General features: G+C 38.1%; 1 long non-coding RNA gene across 1 annotated transcript in view; it reads left to right on the forward strand.

Annotated features, from left to right (window-relative positions):
* The first annotated feature begins 2,310 nt into the window (after positions 1-2,310).
* The window catches only part of LOC106148971, a 15,049-nt gene continuing 8,705 nt past the window's right edge, over positions 2,311-8,654 (forward strand). Inside the window, exon 1 of the long non-coding RNA XR_001234802.1 lies at positions 2,311-2,390. This is a non-coding gene — a long non-coding RNA (uncharacterized LOC106148971). The remainder of the gene's footprint in view (positions 2,391-8,654) is intronic.

Below are 8,654 nucleotides of genomic sequence, written 5' to 3' on the forward strand. Positions count from 1 at the left end.
ACCAAAGCACATAATGTTCAGGGACCCATTAGAATTCCATGGCAAACTCTTTAGAAATGGGTGCTGCCCATCTAGAGATTCTGATGCATTTGTCCCACAGTGTGATCCTGGCATCTATACTTTTCGTAAACCCCCTGTTATTTTAATATTTTAACATGCAACCAAGGTTGAGACCCATTGTTTGTCAATATCTCTACTGTTTGATTAAGTGTTTCCTAAGGGCCCAAGTACTAAATAAAGGCTTTGCCCCCAACCTGTGAAGCTGTTAAGAGGTGAGAAGACCTTTAGGAGGTGGTGCCTAGTAGGAGGTCTTCTGGTTATTGGAATTGGTGCCCCACAAGGGTCACTGGGCCCCCATCCCTTCCTCTTCCTTCTTTTGTCCCTCAGACATGAGGTACACAGCTTCTTCCACCATGCGCTCCCATCACGATGTACTGCCTCGCTACAGGCCCAAAAGTAGTGGCACCCACCAACCTTGGATGGACTATAACTGAGACCCAAAATAAACCTTTTCTTAAGTTGATTATTTCAGGTATTTGTTATAGTAACAGCTAACACAAGTGTCATTCAAAGATCTTGTTAAACTATATAGATATTCACCCCTTACCTTACAGCTGAGTCAGAACTTTCAGGACTGAGCCAAGGGTACTTTTAATAAGCATCGTAAATATCCTGATGCATGGCCATGTTTGAAAACCATTGGTCTAAATCACATTTCTCTCTCTCTCTCTTTTTTCACATTTCTCTTTTCAATAATAGACTTCCAAGAAAACCTTTGAAAACTACTAGATCAGAGAATTGCTATTCTCACTGTTTCTGTTAAAAACAAAAACATTTCTGAAGCACCTAGTACTGTATATTGCTTCTATATATAAAATCTCCATCTTCAGTTGGCAGAATTGAATTTTGTAAGAAAAGTAACAAGCATGGTTGACTATTTGTGTCCTCACAAAATACTTATGTTGAGGCATAATCCTTAATGTGAGTGTATTTGGAGGTGGAGCCCTTGGGAGGTTATGAGGTCACGAGAGCTGTGCCCTTACAAAAAAGCTTTTTTTCTTCAAAGAAAAATCAAAGATTATCTTTGGTGCTTGCTCTCCTAGAGTGGACTGAAGGACAGCCGTGTTGCGTTGGTACTGATCAACACACAAAGACTGGGAGAAGCCAACACTTAACTCCAGCTGCTTGATGACACTTCTTGCTTCTCTCTTATCTGTGAGCTCAAAAGGTTCTCGTGACTTGGCTTAGCATGAGGTTGGTACTTCCTTGGAATGTCTGGATCTGTAAACTTTTTCTATAGACTTGTTCACACTTTTAATATTGTCTTATATTGCCAACTTTTAATTACCACAGGGGAATAAGAGTAATATGTATTTTTAAACTATAATCTAAAAAGGCTGTTCGCAGGTAGAAGTGTATGAATTACAAGTCAAATGAGAAAAAAAATTGTCTTTACTCCTTATTTTTCGTGCTTGATATCATCTGAATTTTGAGCTATGTAAAAGTGAGAGTAGGGCTGGGGATATAGCTCAGCGGCACAAGTGCCTGCCTGGCAAGTGAAAGGTCCTGAGTTCGATTCCTGGTACCAAAAACACAACAACAAACAAACAAAAAAGTGAGAGTAATAGACAACTCCTGCTTACCAATTAGCATAACTCCAGTATGAAATATTTTTATATTTTGTCTCACCCCACTGTCTTTAGGGTAAGTTCTCCTTCTTTCAGGATGCATCCTGTTTTATCTTCCTTGCCCAGATGGTTCCTGGGAAAAGGGATAAGCTTTTATGTACTTATGGTAGCAGGACAGCAAGAATGAGAGGCATAGTCCATGTGTGATCTCCACACCCTTGGTGTTGACCACTGTGGGGAAGTTGGGATGATCTCTTAGACAACTGAACTTGGTATCCATTGTAGGAACTTGATCCTACCTGGTTCTTTTGAAAGAGCTGTGCTAATACCCATAACTGGCATTGGTTATCCTTGAGATAGTCTCTGACTACAAGTTTTCTTTATCTCTAACCCAGATTATCCCTATCTCTCCTGGTCCATTGGTTCCCTTTGCATCTTTGTGTTCTCCCAGAGAGGACAGATATTCCTGTATACGTTTTCTTACCCACAAGCCTGTGCAATATTCTGTGAAACAAGACTGCTTTCTCTGCTCATCTATCTTCACTCTCTAGCATTTCTAATCCATCACTTTGGCAACACAGGAACTAAAATTTTCCCACTGTGCACCCAAGGAAGTGAGGGATGAACTCTGTTGCTCTAGGATTACACACTCTTAATTGTCTCCTGGAAATGCTTCACCCCGGCCAAATCTAACTGCCCTACTCCAGGCTGACACACGGGGCTGGAGATACACACAGCTGTGAAGTCTACTGGATATTCAAGGTTAGTGATTTCAAGTAGATTCTTGATGTTTCCCCATATCATTTTTTCTCCCATTCTCTATGACTTATTTCCCACTTCTCTTTTCTCCTCAACCCCTCAGCAATTCATTTATACTTGTTTATATCCAATTAATTCAAACCAAGATCATCCAATTCATTTAGAATATAGAAACCCATGTAAAAGCTTCCACAAGCACACATCACTACCTCTACCCTGCTCTTGTATCAGTCCCCATTTATTCTGCCTTCCTTATTAGTATGGACAAGCAAGCTCTTCTCCAGACTGAAAACAACTCCTCCACCTCAGCATGAGATCTCATCACTGGCAATCCTACAGCACTGACTTTTTTCCTCTACTGATTTAACCTGTAACATTTAAACATGCTGTAATTTCTTGTTCTACCTTGAACATATGTGTATCTTTCCCCCTTCCCTCACTTCTCTCTCACCCTTTACAGCAAAGTTCCCAGTAACATTTGTCTGTACTCACCATATCAGTTTCTTCTGTGGTCCTCCTCCTCCCTCCCAAGGCACAAACAGTGTACAGACACAACTCCTGGGAAGGCCAGCAATGACCTCCATCCCACTGAATCCAGTAGTTAATTTACAGTCTTCATCCTCCTTTACTTATTAGCAGCATTTGACGAAGTTGATTTTATTTTCTCCTTGAAATACTTTCCTTGTATGGCTTCCTGGAAATCTTGTTCGTTTGTTTGTTTTCCTGGTTTTGTTATCAGCTCTTCTCTGATTCTTCCTGTCAGTGTGGAGTGACCCAGTCTAGTTGTCTTTAGGCCACTTGACTTCTGTCTTTTGTGTACAGTCATGTTTTGGGGAATTCTCATCTAGTCTCCTAACATTAAATGCAAGTGGTGTTAATTACTCCCAAATTTCATTTTTTAGTCTAAACATCTCCCACTGAACTACAGATTCAAATATCCAGCTGTCTAGTTTGCAGTTTCACTTGGATGAACAAGAGGCATCTTAAACCTGATAGGTTCACAACTGAATAAGCTTCCTTCCACAGTCTTCCCCACTGAAGGAAGTGGCAATGCTACCCTTCTAATTCCCTATGCAAAAATTGCTTATCTGATCTCTTCCTGTCAGGTTGCCAAGGCCCATCCATCAGCAAATCTGATTGACTTCACCTTCAAAATATATCCAGAATTCACACGTCACACTGTCTTGGGCACTGCACTCCGATCCAAGTCCGGAGTCCTTTCTCTTGGATTATGGCATTAGTCACCTCACTGTCTAGCTTCCACCTTTGTCTCTCTTAACTCTGTGCTCAAGACAGCAGTCACAGTGATCTCTTTGAAGTAAATTCAAATCAGAGTGTGCATTTATTTGAAAGTCTCCGGAAGTTTCCATCTTAGAGTAAAAGCCAAAGTGTTTTCTTTTTTTTTGGTTTTTCTCCGGTACCGGGAACCGAACTCACAACCTTGCCCTTGCCAGGCAGGCGCTTTGCCGCTGAGCTAAATCCCCAGCCCCTAAAGCCAAAGTGTTTGCAAGATTTCACACAATCTGACACTCCTCTCTTCCACTGGGCCCTGCCCTTGTCTCCTGGACTTTACGGCCCACCACTGCCTTTCTTTCACTTTTCTTAGCTGGTTCCCTTACCCACTTCGGTCATTCGCTCAGATGTTGCCTTCTCAGCCAGCACATCCATAATGGCGCTAGTTGAAATCACAGCCCATCCTAAACCCCACCTCCCTATCCCATCGCCTTCCTTTGTTTGTTTCTTCATAGCGTTTTTTAACCAATCGATGTTGATGTACATTTTCCATATTTGCTTATTGTCTGGATCTCCCATTAGAATGTTCTTGAGGGCATTTTCACTAGAGCAGTAGGTTCCCAATATTTTTAAAAGTACATCTTATTTCTAGTATTCACTTGCCCCCAACTCAGGTTTAGACCTGGAGAGGAGGAAATTACGTCCATGTATTTTACCACTTTCCTCTTTAAAGACTCTCACTGCGGCAGAGTGAATATAGTTGTTTATTTCCATTTCTCCCCAAACTCATTTCCCAAAGTAGGAAATTAATAGTTAATATTTAAAATTTAAAAGTCAAAATTATGCATAATTTTGAAATATGGAGGTAACAACCAAAAGATAAAGCAAAAAGAGTTGAAAGTGGTTGCCTCCGGGGAGTGATAATTTGGAGGGAAGGAGTGCAACAGGATTATGTGGGTTTTTTTCTTGTTATTTTAAGCATCAGAGTACAACCTGACTGTGAAAGAATATGGCTTTGATAAAAATGAAATTTAAATTCAAAAAGAATATTCAGTGTTCAAAAATGAATGAATAAAATACAGTGGAAGAGTCTAACATACTTCTTTTAAAGCAGTGAGATCTAGGAGACAAAAAATAAATACAGACGCAGAGGAACTGAATATTACAATCAGCTACTTGTTTTAACAGCTAAAGAACTTGACAACCATTGAAGGAAAGACATATTACAAAAATTGATCATATGGTTGGCTACAAAGAAAACCTCAAGAAATTATTAAAAGTAGAGATTTTACAAACCTCATTTTCTAATAAGAATCCAATAAGACTAGAAATAAATGATATATAAAGGGAGCTTTGGAAATTTAGAAATTCCTTTTCTGTCTTGATGCAGCCTAGCTTTCGACAGCACTTTCTCCCTGGGGATAAAATACATAAAAAGCTTCATTTGACAGTCAAAGCTGAGCAATGACTTTGGTGTTCTAGCCAGTGACTGCCCTGCCCCTGAAGCATTGAAACTCATTGATTAAAAGGATGGGGAGCCATATGGCATCTTGATTTAAGCAGAATAAAAAATACATTAAATAATTTCTAAAATATCACATCCATTATTCATTACTATGGCCATTACTTTACAGCCAGAGCTACAAGATGTCAATCAACTGATGGAAAAGAGCAGACATGCCGATCTCAGTTACGCCTCCGTGCTTATCCCTGGTCAGCTTCTCTGGAAGGACTAATAGGCAGCGAAGTAATGAGACTTACTAAAGAATGAGATTTCAGGCAATAGCTGAAAAAAAATCTTTAAAATTTGTGGATTAGTACTTCCCAAAGTGGTGTGCCTGTTGAAATGCATATTCCAAGTCCTTACTCAAGATCTGAATCAGAATACCTAGAGGTGAAGCTCAGGAATCCACATTTTCCAAGAGGCTTTACGTGGACTTTTGTGTGTGCTTACATCTGAGAACTACTGACTTACATATCTACTAACACTAATTATCTCTCAGTCCAGACTGCACTAAAATCAGGGGAAGAAATTGATCCCAGTAGTAGGTTTTGTTTGTTTTGGTCTATTGCTTTATGATTTAATTTAAATGCAGGTCTTAATAACTACCTAGTAGTCTTGAAACACAGCTATTTCCATTTCTTTTTGTTTCTCTTTACTTTTTATCATTTTGACTGTGATTCATTACTCTCTCTAGGAAAGGAAATGGTAGCATTTTAGGCACACATTCAGCATTTTAGGCACACATTCAGGATATGGATTCCTACTTTGCTTGTTCCTTGCTCAAGGGAATCTCCACTAAGAACACCTTCTTAAATTAGGCAAAATACTTCAGCGACAATAAAAAAAAAGTCCATAAATCTTTCAATTGATAATTCAACATGTAGAAAAATATTCTATAATTCCTCAGAGAAATGGGCAGAGATGTTTGAACAAATAGGTCCAAGCATAGCTTTTAATAGCAAAAAGTTAGAATCAACCTAACTGTATCCGTTAGAATTAGATTGTCGGCATATAAGAAAACATTTAATGTTGGTCAAAGAATACAAAATTGCAGTTAGAAGAATGAGTTTGAGAGATCTATTGTATAACATGCTAGCCATAGTTAATAACATGTATTCATGAAAAATACTCTGATTTTAAGTGTTGTCACCGCAAAAATAATAACTTTGTGGGATAATACATATGTTAAGTAGTTGGATTTAGTCTTTCACAATGTACACATATAGTATATATATAATGTATATTATTTTAAAAAATATGCTGTGCATGATAGTTACATAAAATTTTATGTCAACTTAAAAATTCTTCTTAATTTTTTTTTTGAGGTACCAGGGATTGAACTCACGACCTTGCACTTGCCAAGCAGACACTTATGCCACTGAGCTATATCCTCGGCCCCCATTCTTCTTAATTTTTAAAATTTAAGATAATCATTACTTCAGTAGAAAAGAAATATATTTCTTTCTCACTTAAAAGAAGTTAAGAGATAGGATACTAGGGGCATATGCTACCCTCCAGTGTCATTTAAGACAAGGTCCATAGAGGATCAAGGTCCTCTCATAAACCAAGATGCCTGCCAGGTCTCCAGCTGTCACCGCTTCATCTTGTGCAACAGAAAAATGATAGAAGGGAAAAGCAAAAAGGAGCTGTTCGCCACTGAATCATATCTTTTTATTTTTATTTATTCATTTCTGTACTGATAATTGAACCCAGGACCTTTTCACTGAGCCACATCCCCAGCCTTTTTATATTTTTTATTTTGAGACAGGGTCTTACTAATCTGCTAAGTTGCCCAGGCTGTGCTTGAATTTGTGATCCTTCTGCCTCAGCCTCCCAGAGTGCTGGGATTACAGGTGTTACAATTGTTTGCCACCTTTAAACAGTCTCCTTCAGGGGGCTGGGGATTTAGCTTAGCGGCACAGCACCTGCCTGGCAAGCACAAGGTCATGAGTTCGATTCCCAGTACCAGAAAAAAACCAATAAATAAATAAATAAATAAACAGTCTCCTTCAAACTGCTAACAAGTGTTACACTTACATGCCATTGACCAAAACTTGGTCAATGGGCACATCTACTCTAAGGAGGGTAAGAAATGTAACTTTTAACTGGATATAGCACAGATCTAAATAAAGTTAGGGTTCTTTTTTATAGAAGAATGTGCAAGTGAATCTTGAGCACTCAAATACTTGACTTTATCCCATGCACTACAAGTGACATTGTTTTAAAATACGATAAATATTATTCAGTCATTTAAAATTATGTTCCAGCTGGGCATGGTGGCACATACCTGAGGCTGATTCAGGAGCATTGCTGCAAATTCAAGGCCAACCTAGATTGCACAGTGAGTTCAAGGCCAGTTGGAACTACATAATGAGATCCTGCCTCAAAAAAATATGTTTTAAAGGAATCTTATTTGAATAAGAAAAGTTATGATAAAAAGTGAAAAAAGATTAAAAGGAATACATTCAATATGATTCTAGTTTTTACTTTTATAAAACAGATACACACAGAAAAGACAAATTATGAAATCAAAATGTCATAGAATTATAGATGGTGTCATAGAATTATAGATTCAGTGGAGAACAGCTCCTTTTCGCTTTTCCCTTCTATCATTTTTCTGTTGCGCAAGATGAAGTGGTGACATTTTCTATACAGTTTTCCTACAGTAAGCATATATTACATTTGTGATCAAAAATTACTGCGTAAATTTATCTCTAATTGGAAAAGAAATAGGAAGAAAATATCCATGATATCACTGCTACAGCAATATGAGACTGCACCACTACTTCTCTTCCAACCCTACTAAACCCCAGTTTATCCTTCAGCTTTCAACTCTGGATGAGCCTTTTCTTCACAGAACACAAGTCTAGAGCATTTTTTCCTTTTCTGCAAAGTTTATTAAGAAGTAATCTGTTATTAGGTGTTATTAGGAGCACTGGTATGAACACTTGCTAAACTGCACACTTGTGATGTATCTGATGCAACCTTAATTCTCCAGATAGATTATATGATTCACATAGACAAAGAATTTGCCTATTCTGGATGCCTTAGAGTACTAAGTGCTCCTGCAGTGACTTCCTAAATAATTAACTGGGATACTTGTATTTGTGTCCTGGCATGGACACAGAATAAAACACTCTCTCACAAGATCTAATCCCTGTTGAGGATTTATATTAGAAGAAAATCAGAAAGGTTACTGCATAAGAAAAAAAGTCCCTGTATACTAGATGACAAAAAAAGAGAAAAAACGCATACCAAAACTTTAATTGAAATTGTACTTATTTTAAGAGGACAAAATGAAGTATTTTCCTTAATCACTGAAAAAGAAGCCTTTAAAGTATATTACTAGCAAAAATAAGATCCAGGGACTTCCAGGCAAGATGGCAGGCGGACAGAACATCATTCTGTACGCAGAAATGCTAAATAAAATAGAAAAATAATTTATTTCAAGCCAGGTTTGATAGCAAAAAAGAGAAATCTTCAGATGCCAGAAATGAAGAAAGAACCTGGGGGCTGGGGATTTAGCTCAG

Source organism: Chinchilla lanigera, unplaced genomic scaffold (assembly GCF_000276665.1).
Source record: "Chinchilla lanigera isolate Chin_1 unplaced genomic scaffold, ChiLan1.0 scaffold00033, whole genome shotgun sequence".
NCBI classification, from domain to species: Eukaryota; Metazoa; Chordata; class Mammalia; order Rodentia; family Chinchillidae; genus Chinchilla; species Chinchilla lanigera.